Genomic DNA, 16,911 nt, shown 5'->3' with positions numbered 1-16,911 from the left:
TTTTTGCCTTTTCACAATTTATTTCTTGTCTAATTCAGTATATAAGTGTTCAACTCTGGGTCTTTGGCTCTACATTTTTTCATAAGGCTCCCATGCCACACATAACTTTTATTAAATAAATTTATAATTTTTTCTAGCTGATCTATCCTATGTTTATTTAATTCTCAGACCCAGCCATAAGAAAAAAATCTTGAAAAGATAAAGATAAAATTTTGTTTCCCCTGTAAGTACCTTATGAAGCAAAACTGCATTTTTCAAATGCTTGATAAATACAAATCAATGCAGCATTTAGGCCAACATTTTTGTATTAATCACTTACCATAGTTGGAACAGGGCTGAGTTAAAACTTTACGCTCAGAAAAATAAATATATATTTACTTATTTCCACAGCAAAATGGTTCTTTCAGAATTATTTTTGACCTTTATGAACTTCTTCAATTTTTAAGAAAACATTTTAAGTTGCAAATATTGGATCCACATTTCTCGGAGGTCGCAACACCATTTTTGAAAACATGTGTATGAAATTAGAAATCAAGAATGGTATTTTACCAGAAACAATTATCTAAATAACATTAGGTGAGAGATATTTTGTTTGTAAGACTATTAATTATTGTAAGATAGACCTATACAACAACAAAGTCATACACAGTAAAATTGGAAAGATATTCAGAATCTTTTTAAATGAAGGATTTAATGGAAAATATAATCAGAAAGTCAGTGACCAGAAATTTATTTTAATTTTATACTTAAAATCACCAAATAATATAAACCTAATCCACAAAATAACCAAAAACATAACCTGGAAAACATAAAATAATAAATATTTATGAAACAAAATGTTAATTACAGATTGGTAATTTTCTTCAAATTTTCACTTATTCTTTCTCCCTTTGTTTAAATTCTTTGATAAAGAAGATTATACTTAAAAATTTTTTTTTTCAAAATGTTGTAACTGCCTACTCAAAGAATTTTTTGGGTAGGGACGCTACTCTGTATGGTAGTATAGTGATGGATACATATCATTTTACATTTGTTGAAACCCTTAGAATACACCGATGGTGAACCATATGTAAACTATGGACTCTGGGTGATAATGATGTGTCAGTAGGTTCATCAGTTGTACACAAAGCTACTGTTCTGCTGGGGGATGTTAATAATGAGGAAGTTTATGCACGTGAAGAAACAAGGAGTATAAATAACTTCTCTGTATCCTCTGCTCAGTTTTACTGTGAACCTAATATTGCCAAAAACAAGTCTTTTTATTTTTTTCAACTCACACATTTATCTTTAAGGACTGTTGTAATCTACATCAACTCTTATATAGTAGTTTCAGAATATAATGGCTTTTTAAATTATAAAGCTAACAATGTTAGTCATTTAACTTTTCTACGTCTCACACATATAAAAGGTACTACTTATATTTTTCTTATGATGCTCTCATGTTTCAGAAACACTTCAAATTGGTGCATTGTTCTTAGGAAATCGGCAAGATGTCAAATCACATTGAATAACAATGTACAAGAAATTATAAACAATAAATTTCCATCATTATTTACATTCAAGTTGTCTTTATGAATTATTCTTTAAATATAACATTACCTTGATATGAGTTCCATGTGTTTCCATAAAGTCTGGTTCAAGACAGACACTAAGCAAAAACCACAATGTGATGACTGGTAGGACACACACAATTACCAAGTTCCTAGGCAGAATGAGATTGAAACCAATTCTGCTGGGGCACTGAGAGCAGGGCAAAATAACTTCAATAAAGTCTAACTTATTCCAACCTGCAATTATTACCATTGTTAATCAAAACATGATCTTACGGTTTGAAAGCCACATTATGCTGCTTCCTTTTTTGACCTGACTGTAATCTTTCATGAGAAGTATACGTATAAAACCAAACCCCTAGGACGAGTTGTATTTTGAAGTAGAAAGAATTGGTTTTGATGTATGATCTTATTGCATGATTTAAGCTGTCTGCTCAGAGAGATCTTTGAAAAAGTTAAGGATTGATAAATGCTCTTTTCTTTACATTTGTTTTTATTATTATACTTTAAGTTCTAGAGTACATGTGCATAACGTGCAGGTTTGTTACATATGTATACATGTGCCATGTTTGTATGCTGCACTCATCAACTCGTCAGCACCCATCAACTTCTCATTTACATCAGGTATAACTCTAAGTGCAATCCCTCCCTCCTCCCCATAATAGGCCCCAGTGTGTGATGTTCCCCTTCTTGAGTCCAAGTGATCTCATTGTTCAGTTCCCACCTATGAGTGAGAACATGCGGTGTTTGGTTCTCTGTTCTTGCGATAGTTTGCTGAGAATGATGGTTTCCAGCTGCATCCATGTCCCTACAAAGGACACAAACTCATCCTTTTTTAAGGCTGCATAGTATTCCATGGTATATATGTGCCACATTTTCTTAATCCAGTCTGTCACTGATGGACATTTGGGTTGATTCCAAGTTGTTGCTATTGTGAATAGTGCTGCAATGAACATACATGTGCATGTGTCTTTATAGCAGCATGATTTATAATCCTTTGGGTATATACCCAGTAATGGGATGGCTGGGTCATATGGTACATCTAGTTCTAGATCCTTGAAGAATCGCCATACTGTTTTCCATAATGGTTGAACTAGTTTACAATCCCACCAACAGTGCAAAAGTGTTCCCATTTCTCCACATCCTCTCCAGCACCTGTTGTTTCCTGACTTTTTAATGGTTGCCATTCTAACTGGTGGGAGATAGTATCTCATTGTGGTTTTGATTTGCATTTCTCTGATGATCAATGATGACGAGCATTTTTTCATGTGTCTGTTGGCTGTATGCATGTCTTCTTTTGAGAAATGTCTGTTCATATCCTTTGCCCACTTTTTGATGGGGTTGTTTATTTCCTGTAAATTTGTTTGAATTTTTTGTAGGTTCTGGATATTAGCCCTTTGTCAGATGAGTAGATTGCAAATATTTTCTCCCATTCTGTAGGTTGCCTGTTCGCTCTGATGGTAGTTTCTTTTGCTGTGCAGAAGCTCTTTAGTTTAATTAGATCCCATTTGTCAATTCTGGCTTTTGTTGCTGTTGCTTTTGGTGTTTTAGACATAAAGTCCTTGCCCATGCCTATGTCCTGAATTGTATTACTTAGGTTTTCTTCTAGGGTTTTTATGGTATTAGGTCTAACATTTAAGTCTCTAATCCATCCTGAATTAACTTTTGTATAAGGAGTAAGGAAAGGATCCAGTTTCAACTTTTTACTTATGGCTAGCCAATTTTCCCTGCACCATTTATTAAATAGGGAATCTTTTCCCCATTTCTTGTTTTTCTCAGGTCTGTCAAAGATCAGATGGCTGTAGATGTGTGCTATTATTTCTGAGGACTCTGTTCTGTTCCATTGGTCTATATCTCTGTTTTGGTATCAGTACCATGCTGTTTTGGTTACTGTAGCCTTGTAGTATAGTTTGAAGTCAGGTAGCGTGATGCCTCCAGCTTTGTTCTTTTGGCTTAGGATTGTCTTGGCAATGATGGGTCTTTTTGGTTCCATATGAACTTTAAAGCAGTTTTTTCCAATTCTGTGAAGAAACTCATTGGTAGCTTGATGGGAATGGCATTGAATCTACAAATTACCTTGGGCAGTATGGCCATTTTCACAATATTGATTCTTCCTATCCATGAGCATGGTATGTTCTTCCATTTGTTTGTGTCCTCTTTTATTTCACTGAGCAGTGGTTTGTAGTTCTCCTTGAAGAGGTCCTTTACATCCCTTGTAAGTTGGATTCCTAGGTATTTTATTCTCTTTGAAGCAATTGTGAATGGAAGTTCATTCATGATTTGACTCTCTGTTTGTTTGTTACTGGTGCATAAGAATACTTGTGATTTTTGGACATTGATTTTGTATCCTGAGACTTTGCTGAAGTTGCTTATCAGCTTAAGGAGATTTTGGACTGAGATGATGGGGTTTTCTAAGTATACAATCATGTCATCTGCAAACAGGGACAATTTGACTTCTTCTTTTCCTAACTGAATACCCTTGATTTCTTTCTCTTGCCTGATTGCCCTAGCCAGAACTTCCAACACTATATTGAATAGGAGTGGTGGGAGAGGGCATCCCTGTCTTGTGCCAGTTTGCAAAGGTAATCCTTCCAGTTTTTGCCCATTCAGTATGATATTAGCTGTGGGTTTGTCATAAATAGCTCTTATTTTGAGATACGTTCCATCAATACCGAACTTATTGAGAGTTTTCAGCATGAAGGGCTGTTGAATTTTGTCAAAAGCCTTTTCTGCATCTATTGAGATAATCATGTAGTTTTTGTCTTTGGTTCTGTTTACATGCTGAATTACGTTTATTGATTTGTGTATATTGAACCAGCCTTGCATCCCAGGGATGAAGCCCACTTGATCATGGTGCATACGCTTTTTGATGTGCTGCTGGATTTGGTTTGCCAATATTTTATTGAGGATTTTTGCATCGATATTCATCCCGGGTATTGGTCTAAAATTCTCTTTTTTTGTTGTGTCTCTGTCAGGCTTTGGTATCAGGATGATGTTGGTCTCATAAAATGAGTTAGGGAGGATTCCCTCTTTTTCTATTGATTGGAATAGTTTCAGTAGGAATGGTACCAGCTCCTCCTTGTACCTCTGGTAGAATTCAGCTGTGAATCCATCTGGTCCTGGACATTTTTTGGTTGATAGGCTATCAATTATTGCCTCAATTTCAGAGCCTGCTATTGGTCAATTCAGGGATTCAACTTCTTCTAAGTTTAGTCTTGGGAGAGTGTAAGTGTCCAGGAAATTATCCATTTCTTCTAGATTTTCTGGTTTATTTGTGTAGAGATGTTTATAGTATTCTCTGATGATAGTTTGTATTTCTGTGGAGTCGGTGGTGATATCCCCTTTATCCTTTTTTATGACATCTATTTGATTCTTCTCTCTTTTCTTCTTCATAAGTCTTGCTAGCAGTTATCCATTTTGTTGATCTTTTAAAAAAACGAACTCCTGGATTCATTGATTTTTTGGAGGGATTTTGTGTCTCTCTCTCCTTCAGTTCTGCTGTGATCTTAGTTATTTTTTGCCTTCTGCTAGCTTTTGAATGCGTTTGCTCTTGCTTCTCTAGTTCTTTTAATTGTGATGTTAGAGTGTCAATTATAGATCTTTCCTGCTTTCTCTTGTGGGCATTTAGTGCTATAAATTTCCCTCTACACACTGGTTTAAATGTGTCTCAGAGATTCTGGTATGTTGTATCTTTGTTCTCATTGGTTTCAAAGAACATCTTTATTTCTGCCTTCATTTCGTGATGTACCCAGTAGTCATGTGGGAGCAGGTTGTTCAATTTCCATGTAGTTGAGTGGTTTTGATTGAGTTTCTTAGTCCTGAGTTCTAGTTTGATTGCACTGTGGTCTGAGAGACAATTTGTTATAATTTCTGTTTTTGTACATTTGCTGAGGAGTGCTTTACTTCCAATTATGTGGTCAATTTTGGAATAAGTGTGATGTGGTGTTGAAAAGAATGTATATTCTATTGATTTGGGGTGGAGAGTTCTGTAGATGTCTATTAGGTCCGCTTGGTGCAAAGATGAGTTCAATTCCTGGATATCCTTGTTAACTTTCTGTGTCGTTGATCTGTCTAATGTTGACAGTGGGGTGTTGAAGTCTCCCCTTATTATTGTATGAGTGTCTAAGTCTCTTTGTAAGTCTCTAAGGACTTGCTTTATGAATCTGGGTGCTCCTATATTAGGTGCATATATATTTAGGATAGTTAGCTCTTCCTGTTAAATTGATCCCTTTACCATTATGTAATGGCCTTCTTTGTCTCCTTTGATCTTTGATGGTTTAAAGCCTATTTTATCAGAGACTAGGATTGCAACCCCTGCGTTTTTTTGTTCTCCATTTTCTTGGTAGATCTTCCTCCATCCCTTTATCTTGAGCCTATGTGTGTCTTTGCATGTGAGATGGGTCTCCTGAATACAGCAGACTGATGGGTCTTGACTCTTCATCCTGTTTGCCAGTCTATGTCTTTTAATTGGTCCATTTAGTCCATTTATATTTAAGGTTAATATTGTTATGTGTGAACTTGATCCTGTCATTATGATATTAACTGGTTATTTTGCTCGTTAATTAATGCAATTTCTTCCTAGCCTCGATGTTCTTTACATTTTGGCATGTTTTTGCAATAGCTGGTACCGGTTGTTCCTTTCCACATTTAGTGCTTCCTTCAAGTTCTGTTGTAAGGCAGCCCTGGTGGTGACAAAATCTCTAAGCATTTGCTTATCGGTAAAAGATTTTATTTCTCCTTCACTTGTGAAACTTAGTTTGGCTGGATATGAAATTCTGGGTTGAAAATTCTTTTCTAGGCCGGGCGCGGTGGCTCAAGCCTGTAATCCCAGCACTTTGGGAGGCCGAGATGGGTCGATCACGAGGTCAGGAGATCGAGACCATCCTGGTCTACACGGTGAAACCCCGTCTCTACTAAAAATACAAAAAACTAGCCGGGCGAGATGGCGGGCACCTGTAGTCCCAGCTACTTGGGAGGCTGAGGCAGGAGAATGGCGTGAACCCAGGAGGCGGAGCTTGTAGTGAGGTGAGATCGCGCCACTGCACTCCAGCCTGGGCGACAGAGTGAGAGTCCGTCTCAAAAAAAAAAAAAAAAGAAAATTATTTTCTTTAAGAATGTTGAATATTGGCCCCCACTCTCTTCTGGCTTGTAGGGTTTCTGCTGAGAGATCTGCTATTAGTCTGATGGGCTTCCCTTTGTGGGTAACCCAACCTTTCTCTCTGGCTGCCCTTAACAGTTTTTCCTTCATTTCGATTTTGGTGAATCTGACAATTATGTGTCTTGGAGTTGCTCTTCTCAAGAAGTATCTTTGTGGCATTCTCTGTATTTCCTGAATTTGAATGTTGGCCTGCCTTACTAGGTTGGTTAACTTCTCCTGGATGATATCCTGAAGAGTGTTTTCCAACTTGGTTCCATTTTCCCCCTCACTTTGAGGCACCCCAATCAGATGTAGATTTGGTCTTTTCACATAATCCCATACTTCTTGAAGGCTTTGTTCATTTCTTTTTCCTCTTTTTTCTTTAGGCTTCTCTTCTTGCTTCATTTCATTCATTTGATCCTCAATCGCTGATACTCTTTCTTCCAGTTGATCGAGTCAGTTACTGAAGCTTGTGCATTTGTCACATATTTCTGGTGTCATGGCATGGTTTTTATCTCTGTCAGTTCATTTATGGCCTTCTCTGCATTGATTATTCTGGTTAGCCATTCTTCCATTCTGTTTTCAAGATTTTTAGTTTCTTTGCGCTGGGTAAGTAATTCCTCCTTTAGCTCTGAGAAGTTTGATGGACTGAAGGTTTCTTCTCTCAACTCATCAAAGTCATTGCCCGTCCAGCTTTGATCCGGTGCTGGCAATGAGCTGTGTTCCTTTGGAGTGGGAGATGCACTCTGATTTTTTGAATTTCCAGCTTTTCTGCCCTGCTTTTTCCTCATCTTTGTAGTTTTATCTGCCTTTGGTCTTTGATGTTGGTGATGTACTGATGGGGTTTTGGTGTGGGTGTCCTTCCTGTTTGTTAGTGTTCCTTCTAACATTCAGGACCCTCAGCTGTAGGTCTGTTGGAGATTGCTTGAGGTCCACTGCCGACCTTGTTTGCCTGGGTATCAGCAGCAGAGGCTGCAGAAGATAGAATATTGCTGAACAGCGAGCATACCTGTCTGATTCTTGCTTTGGAAGCTTCCTCTCAGGGGTGTACCCCGCAGTGTGAGGTGTGGAGTGTTGGTCTGCCCCTATTGGGGGCTGTCTCCCAGTTAGGCTACTCAGGGATCAGGGACCCACTTGAGCAGGCAGTCTGTCCATTCTCATGTCTCCATGTTGGGAGATCCACTGCTCTCTTCAAAGCTGTCAGACAGGGTGATTTACGTCTGCAGAGGCTTCTGCTGCTTTTTTTGTTTGTTTGTTTAGCTCTGCCCTGTTCCCAGAGGTGAAGTCTACTGAGACAGGCAGGCCTTCTTGAGCTGCTGTGAGCTACACCCAGTTCGATCTTCCCATCGGCTTTGTTTACCTACTTAAGCCTCAGCAATGGCAGGCGCCCCTTCCCCAGCCTCACTGCTGCCTTGCAGTTAGATCACAGACTGCTGTGCTAGCAATGAGGGAGGCTCCGCTGGCGGGACCCTCCCAGGCAGGTGTGGGATATAATCTCCTGGTGTGCCATTTGCTAAGACCCTTGATAAAGCGCAGTATTGGGGTGGGAGTTACCTGATTTTCCAGGTGTTGTGTGTCTCAGTTCCCCAGCTAGGAAAAGGGATTCCCTTCCCCCTTGAGCTTCCCAGGCGAGGCGATGCCTCGCCATGCTTCAGCAGTCACTGGTAGGGCTGCAGCAGGTGACCAGCACCGATTGTCTGGCACTCCCTAGTGAGATGAACCCAGTACCTCAGTTGAAAATGCAGAAATCACCCGTCTTGGATGTGTTGCTGGCGTTGGGAGCTGGAGACAGGAGCTGTTCCTATTCGGCCATCTTGCTCCGCCCAGCCGGTAAATGCTTTTTCTATAACAGAAGAAAATCAACATTCATTGCTAAACCATATTCTTTTTTTTTATTTTTCAAATTATTCTTTAAGTTCTAGGACACATGTGCACAATGTGCAGGTTTGTTACATATGCATGCATGTGCCATGTTGGTGTGCTGCACCCATTAACTCATCATTTACATTAGGTATATCTCCTAATGCTATCCCTCCTCCCTCCCCCCGCCCCACAACAGGCCCAGATGTGTGACATTCCCCTTCCTGTGTCCAAGTGTTCTCATTGTTCGATTCTCACCTATGAGTAAGAACATGCAGGGTTTGGTATTTTGTCCTTGCAATAGTTTCCTGAAAATGATGGTGTCCAGCTTCATCCATGTCCCTACAAAGGACATGAACTCATCCTTTTTTATGACTGCATAGTATTCCATGATGTGTATGTGCCATATTTTCTTTTCTTTTTTCTTTTATTATTATTATACTTTAAGTTCTAAGGTACATGTGCACAGCATGCAGGTTTGTTACATATGTATCCTTGCGCCATGTTGGTGTGTTGCACCCATCAACTCGTCAGCACCCATCAACTTGTCATTTACATCAGGTATAACTCCCAATGCCATCCCCCCCTCCCCATAATAGGCCCTGATGTGTGATGTTCCCCTTCCTGAGTCTGGTCAACATGTATACAAACGTTCATAGCAGCTTTATGGTAATGGCCCAACACAGAAAACAATCCAAATGTCCCTCAACAGGCAAGCAAATTATGGCATTTACACACAATGGAATGACACTCAGAGATCAAAGGAATAAACTATTGATACAGACAACAGTATGGGCACATTTGAAAGTAATTATGCTAAGTGAAAAACAAAAAAGTATGCCTTTTTAAAATCATACATCCTCTACTGGAATGCTGGTATGTCTATGCTAAGAACTAAGATTCTTCTTGGAGAATTGAAATAAATAGTCAAAGCATGGGTTGGAAATAAAGATAAATGCAATTTGTAAGACAATATTAGATACTAAGAATGTGGCAGTGGCATAACCATTATTGTATAAGTTTACATTGTGAGTTTACATTCAAATGAGTGCAAAAATCTATGAAATAAGAACTAGTTTCTCTTCTATTTGGTATTATTTTCTATGTAGATGTGTTTGTTTAGTGAGATACATTGTTGCATGCTTTTTTAAATGCTCCCGTCCACATAACTTCATTGGAATAGAAATTCAATTTGAATACAGAATACTTGTGGAGTGTACTTCATAGCATCTATAGACTTGGCATCAAAATCATCTAGAGATCTTATTAAAAAGTTATTTCTCTGGTGTACTCAAGGCCTTCTGAAAACCAACACCTCCAGGCATAGAGTTCAGGGATCTGTATTTTTAATAATAACTTCTGATTATTTTAACCCACTAAAGTGCAAACACCACTCTACTGCATTAGTGAATTTATCTTTACTGACCCATGTACTATACTACTAAATCCATTCATACTTATGCATGCATTTAAGGAACCATCTTCTCATGAAATCTTCCCTCACCATCCCAGTGACTACAAATTCTACATACACATTTCCAGTGAAATTCTAAAAGGCTTATTACTGAATTGATATAACATATGCCTAAGAACTGAGAATGGAACTGAATGTGGGTATCCTGGCTTCCCCACTGTCTGGCAAATGGCCTTAGACTTTTGCTCAGCTTCTTCATTTGCAAATGTTTATAAAAATAGAATTCATTCATTATGCTATTATCATGATTACTTGAGTTAATGCAGTATAAAAGTTTTAGAACAATCACTGGCAAAAGTTTTAGAATCATCCATTAAGTGTTGCTATTATTACTTTTATACCCATTCATTTCCAAACCTCATTATAATATTAATACAATTATGACTGTATCTCTTGACTCTCAAATGATAGAGTAAGTATTTTTAAGGCAATACCTTCCACTTACTTTCTATATTAATAAAGCTTAGTATAAATAAATCATGTAGCAGATAAACTCCTAACATGGATAATAATCCTTGGATGGCTCTTTTTGTATGGATTCCCTATTGACTTGCTTTCTGCACAAGCATTTTGGCATTAAATATGCATCTGAAGCAGAGATATAAGAATTGTTTACAAGCAGCTCCCATATATTCAAACCTCAAATTAGGAACATGCATATCATCAAGCTAGTCATTATTTTCTTCCAATTTCCTTGTCAGTTGACTTCCATGTGATAGGACAACACATAACATACTCAGCTTTATTTTCAGGGTGTGATCTGTATCCTGAAACCATTCAGTACAACCCATAGAACATAGCTCAGTGCCTTGACAGAAGAGATGTTTAGTAAAGTTTTGAAATAAATTTAAAAAACTTTTCCTAAATCCTTAATTGAAACCTCCCCAGAAAATATCCATCAAGGTACATAGGTAGGACATGTAATAAAATGGTAAAATCGCAACAACTTTGAATGAAATGAGTTTTTAGTAAATTATGTTCTAATTTCTCTTTTATTTTTGAAATTTTTGAATCTTTTATTTTTATTAATGCGTGATATTTTACGTATTTATGGACTACAAGTAAGTGTTTGTTACATAGAATGTATGATGATTAAGTCAGGAAGTTTGGAAGATCCATCACATTGAGCATTTCTCATTTAAATATTTTGTGAGCAATTTGTCTTTTCCAGTGACTCTGAAATATATAACACATTGTTGCTAACTATAGTCACCCCACTCTACTATCAAAAATCAAACTTTTAACTTCTATCTAATTGTATGCTTATACCCATTTACCTCTCTTCTCCTACTATCTCATCCTCCTTGTCCTCTGATATCTATCATTTCACTCTCTATTCTATCTTCATGAGATCAATTATTTTAGCTCCTGAATATGGGTGAGAACCTGCAATATCTGTCTTCTTGTGCCTGTCTTACTTCACTTAACAAATGACCTCTAGCTCCTACAATGTTGCTGCAAATGTCATGTTTGCATTCTCTTTTGTGGCCAAATAGTATTCCATTGTATACAAACCACATTTTCAAAAATTCATCTGTTCATTCATGGACACTTAAGTTGATTTCATATATTTGCTACTGCAAATAGTGTTGCAATAAAATGTGAGGGCAGGTATCCCTTTGATCCACCGATATCTATTCATTTGCAAAAATACACTGTTTGTTGTTGTTGTTGTTGTTGTTGTGGGGACCTCCATACTGGTTCTCATAATGGCTATATGAATTTACATTGCTGTATCCTTGCCAGCATCTGTGATTTTTTAAATCTTCTTAGTAATAACCATTCTAACTATGCAGCCATATAAAAGAATGAGTTCATGTCCTTTGGAGGGACATGGATGAAACTGGAAGCTATCATTCTCAGCAAACGAACACAGGAACAGAAAACCAAACACTGTATTTTCTTACACGTAAGTGGGAGTTGAACAATGAGAACAGATGGACACTGGGAGGGGAACATCACACACTGGGGCCTGTCGGGGGTTGGGGGGAAAGGGGAAGGAGAGCATTAGGACAAATACCTTAATGCATGTGGGGCTTAAAACCTAGATGACGGGTTGATAGGTGCAGCAAACCACCATGGTACATGTATACTTATGTAACAAACCTGCACATTCTGCACACGTATCCCAGAACTTAAAGTAAAATAAACTAAAGATAAAAAAGATCGTAGCCATTCTAACTGATATAAAATGATATTTCGTTGTGATTTTGGTTTGCATTTCCCTGATGATTAGCTATGTTGAGCATTTTTTTATGTACCTGTTGGCCATTTGTGTATCTTCTTTTGAGAAATGTCTATTCATATTTTTTGCCCACTCTTTAATGACATTTTTGTTTTGCTGCTGTTGGGATGTTAGATTTCTTTGAATATTCTGGATATTAGTACTCTGTCAGTGGAATAGTTTGCAAATATTTTGTCCCATTCTGTAGATTTTCTCTTCGCTTTGATGAACGTTTCTTTTGTTGTGCAGAAGCTTTTAAATTTAATCGAGTCACATTTGTCTATTTTTAAATTTTTATTTTCTGTGCTTCTGAGGTCTTAGCCATAAAATCTTTACCAACACCAATGTCCTGAATTGTTTTCTTCTCGAAGTTTTAGAGTTTCGCATCGTACATTTCAGTTTTTAAGCAATCTTGAGTTGATTTTTGTAATGGTGAGAAAGAGAGGTCAGGAATTTTTTTTCTGGATCCTTTGTTCTATTCTATTAGTTTATGTGTTTGTTTTTATACCAATACCAGGCTGTTTTGTTTACCAAAGCCTTGTAATAAGTCAGGTAGTAGGATGCTTCCAGCTTTGTGCTTTTTGCTCAGGATTGCTTTGACTATTCAGGCTCTTTTTTGGTTTCATACAAATTTAGGATTGTCCTTCTAATTTTGTGAAAAATGACATTAAAATTTTGGTAGAGATTGCATTGCATCTAGAGACTGATTTGGGGAATAAAGATGATATTTTAACAATATTAATTATTTCAACCTATGAGCATGGGTTGTCATTCCATTTACTTCTATCCACTTCATTTTTTAAATCATTGTTTTGTAGTTTTCCTTTTAGAAATATTTTACACTTTCGGTTAAATTTATTCCTAGATATTTTGTTTCATTTGAAGCCACTGTAAGTGGGATTGTCTTCTTTGTATTTTTCTTTGCGAGTTCATTATTAGTGTATAGAAATGCTACCAATTTTTCTATGCTGATTTTGTATCCTGAACCTTTACTGAATTCATTTATCAGACCTGAGTTTTTTGGTGGAATCTTTAGGTTTTTACATATAAGATGATATTATTAGCAAAGAGAGACAATTTGACATCCTGTTTGCCAATTTAGATGCCTTCTATTTGTTTCTTTTTCTTAAACGCTCTGGCTGGGACTTCTAGTATTATGTTGAACAGAAGTGGTGAAAAGTGAGCATTTTTGGCTTTCTTGTCTTTTTCCAGTTGTTAGAGAAAAGGCTTTCCACTCTTCTCCATTCAGTATGACAGTAGTTATAGAGTTGTTGTGTATGGACTTTTAATGTTGAGATATGTGGCTTCTATGGCAGCTTTGATCATGAAGGGATGTTGAATTTTATCAAATGCTTTTTCAGCATCTATTAGGATGATATCCTTCATTCTGATGGTATAATGTATCACATTTTCTGATGTGCATTTGCTGAACCATCCTTTCTTCCCTGGAATATATCACACTTATGCATGTTGTATTATTGTTTTTTTGTGTGCTATTGGATCTGTTTTACTACTATTTTGTAAAGATTTTTATATTTATGTTCATCAGAGGTATTGCCTGTAGTTTTCTTATTTTCGTTTTGTCCTTGTTTGGTTTTCATATCCAGGTAGTGCTGGTCTCATAGTATGAGTTAGGAAGAGTTCCCTTATTTTCATTTTGATGGAATAGTGTGTTAGTTGTTGGTGTTAGTTATTCTTTGAAAGCTTGGTAAAATTTGGTAGTGAAGCCATCTGGTCCTGGACTTTTTCACTCTTAAGAGGCTATATTAGTCCATTCTCACACTAGTATTAAAAAATTACCGGAGACTGGGTAAGTTTATAAGGGAAAGAGGTTTAATTGATAGTTACACAGGCTGTACAGGAGGCATGGCTAGAAGGCCTCAGGACACTTAGAATTATGGCAGAAAGCTAAGAGAAAGCAAGCACGTCTTACCATGGAGGAGCAGGAGAGAAAGAGAGCGAAGTGGGGAGTGCTACACAATTTTAAATAACCAGATCTCATGAGAACTCATTCACTATCATGAGAAGAAGAAAGGGGAAGTCTGCCCCCATGAGTCAATCACTTCCCACCAGGCCCCTCCCCAGCACAGTTCAACATGAGATTTGGGTGAGGAAACAGAGCCAAACCATATCAGAGACTTTCATTCCTGCTTTGATCTTTTACTTACTATTGTTCCGTTCAGTTTTTGTATTTTTTCCTGATTCAAACTTGGTAGGTTGCACGTGTCCAGAAATTTATCTATTTCGTATAGGTTTTCCAGTTCCTTAGTGTAGAGTTGTTCCTAAAAATCATTGATAATCTTTCGTATTTCTGTGTCAATTGTAATATTAATATATTCTTTTTCATTTTGGTGTTGTTTATTGGATCTCCTTTTGTTTTTTCTTGCTTAGCCTAGCAAGTGGTTTATTGATATTGCTTATCTTTTCAAGAAATCATTTTTTGGTTGGTCTTTTCTATTGTTTTTTGGTCTCTAGTTTGTTTAGTTCTGCTCTGATTTTTATTCATTTCTTCTACTAATCTTGGGTTTGATTTGTTGGTGCTTTTCCAGTTCTCTAAGATGCATTACTAGATTATTTATTTAAAATCTTTCTACTTTTCTGGTGTAGGCACTTGTTGCTATAAAATTCCCTCTTAGCAGTGTTTTTACTGTATCTCCTAGATTTTAGTACGTTATATTTTAATTTTTATTTGTTACAAGAAATATTTAAAATTTTATTTTTTATTTCTCCCTTGACCCAATGGTCATTGAGGATCACATTGTTTAATTTCTGTGTATATGTAGTTTCCAAAGTTCCTCTTGTTATCAATTTCTTTTCTTTTCTTTTTTTCTTTTTTTGTGACTGAGTCTTGCTCTGTTGCCCAGGCTGGAGTACAGTGGCACGATCTCAGCTCGCTGCAACCTCTGCCTCCAGGTTCAAGCAGTTCTCCTGCCTCAGCCTCCTGAGTATCTGGGACTACAGGCCTGCCACTATGCCTGACTAGTTTGTTGTATTTTTAGTAGAGACGGGGTTTCACCATGTTAGCCAGGATGGTCTCGATCTCCTGACCTCGTGATCCACCCACGTTGGCCTCCCAAAGTGCTGGAATTACAGGCGTGAGCCACCTTGCCCAGCTTCTTGTTATAAATTTCTAGATTTATTCTGTTGTGGTCTGAGAAGATACTTGATATAGTTTTGATTTTTTAAAATTTGTTAAGAACTTTTTTGTGTTCTAACATATGGTCTATCTTGGAGAGAGTTTCATGAGGAAAATGTGTTTTATGTATCTGTTGGATGAAATATTCTGTAAATATCTGTTAGATTCATTTGTTCTACAGTGTACATTATATCTGATGTTTGTCGATTTTCTGTCTAGGTGATCTAATGCTACAAGTGTGTTATTGTAGTCCCCAGCTTTTATTGTATTTGTGTCTATTTTTCCTTTAGGATTACTAATATTGCTTTATATATCTAAGTGCACCCGTGTTGCATGAGAATATAATTGTTATATCTTCTTGCTAAATTGATTCCTTTATTATTTTATAATGACCTTCTTTGACTCTTTTTACAGTGTTTTACTTAAGTCTATTTTATCTAAGTATAGCTACTCCAGCTTGATTTTGGATTTAATTAGAATGGAATGCCTTTTTAATCTGTGATATTTTAAAAAAATCAATCTCAATGATGTCTGCATGTAGCTCAGTGGCTTAGACTCTGGGTGTTTTTGGAGTCATTGGCCTAGTTCAGTGAGATTGGGGGCCACCAGGTAGGCCATTTTCAGGCCCTAGGGTGATAACTGTCAGGTAAGGTAGCTCTGCTGGCTGTGAGTGCTTTTACAGTGTTGTCAGGTGCTTTGACAAAGGTGGCAAGCACTGGGGAAGCCAGTCCTTGTTTTTTTTTGTTGTTGTTGTTGTTTTGTTTTGTTTTGATGGTGGTGGGGGACTGTGCAAACAGTATCCGCAATTTAAAAAAATTAAATGTTTGTTTTTATATTTTGCATGTTAACAAAATCTACTTGAGAAAAATTGATACTAATATTTAAAAAAATAAAAATAGTTAAGTTACCGCTATAATAATTTTTCCCATTTTTTATAACTTCTAGGAGCAATATTGTCTCATATGTATTAGAATAACAACTTGATCACACAGTTCATTCTTTATATACCTTTTATTACTTTCTAAGTACATTGAATTTTTTTTAAAAGCTTGATTCTCTTGTTACATCTTTTTTTTTTTTTTTCTTAATTCTTTCATTCATTTATTTATTTATTTATTTATTTTGGCTTGCTTTCTTATTCATTTACTCATTTAACCAACATTTACTGAAAGCCTTCTGTGTGTGCAGTTGCTTCTGAGGGACTTGCAGCTGGGTGGGAGAGACAGTGTATAGTCCAGCTACAGGGGAGAGGTGAGCACCAGCCTGGTTGGGAGAGTCCTGGATTCTGCCTACCCATCCCCTGAGTCCATGCAGCTTATTTATATCATCAAACCTTTTTCTTCTCTTTGTTTGATGTTCGCATGCCCACTTTTATCTGAGACATCTTCTCTTCCTGGAATGACCTGGGAACCCACTTCAGGCATGTTGGCAGCAATGAGAAATTCAGCCTGAGCATGACTTTCACAAACTCATTTGGTTCCAATTTTCTGTGTCCAGGCAACTCACCCAGTGTTTTTTGCCACCCTGGCA

General features: G+C 37.0%; 1 pseudogene; it reads right to left on the bottom strand.

The window, feature by feature from the left end:
* Nucleotides 1-16,805, bottom strand: part of LOC111527684 — a 167,504-nt pseudogene extending 150,699 nt beyond the window's left edge.
* Nucleotides 16,806-16,911: the final 106 nt, after the last annotated feature.

Source organism: Piliocolobus tephrosceles, chromosome X (assembly GCF_002776525.5).
Source record: "Piliocolobus tephrosceles isolate RC106 chromosome X, ASM277652v3, whole genome shotgun sequence".
NCBI classification, from domain to species: Eukaryota; Metazoa; Chordata; class Mammalia; order Primates; family Cercopithecidae; genus Piliocolobus; species Piliocolobus tephrosceles.
This window is presented reverse-complemented; position numbering and strand designations above follow the sequence as displayed.